This window comes from Penaeus monodon, chromosome 23 (assembly GCF_015228065.2).
Source record: "Penaeus monodon isolate SGIC_2016 chromosome 23, NSTDA_Pmon_1, whole genome shotgun sequence".
In the NCBI taxonomy this organism is placed as follows: domain Eukaryota; kingdom Metazoa; phylum Arthropoda; class Malacostraca; order Decapoda; family Penaeidae; genus Penaeus; species Penaeus monodon.
Genome location: NC_051408.1, coordinates 296,887 through 297,089, shown reverse-complemented (window position 1 = coordinate 297,089; position 203 = coordinate 296,887). Strand labels below are relative to the sequence as shown.

At 53.7% G+C, this 203-nt stretch overlaps 1 pseudogene; it reads left to right on the top strand.

Annotated features, from left to right (window-relative positions):
• The window catches only part of LOC119587688, a 5,287-nt pseudogene that overhangs the window by 4,345 nt on the left and 739 nt on the right, over nt 1-203 (top strand).

The following is a 203-nucleotide window of genomic DNA, read 5'->3' as shown; positions in this document are numbered from 1 at the left end:
CGTAGTGTGCGAGAGAAAGGAATAGTGAATGGCAGGAAATAACGAAAAACACAACAACTGTAATACACAGGAGGAGGACTACACTGGATGAAGAACAACCCCCCTCGAACCGGCGCCCCCTTCAGTGCATTCCTCGTCTCCCTGGCGCCTCACCTTCGCCGTCTCGCAGCCGCCGTACCCGTCTACTTCAAGCTGATCGATTA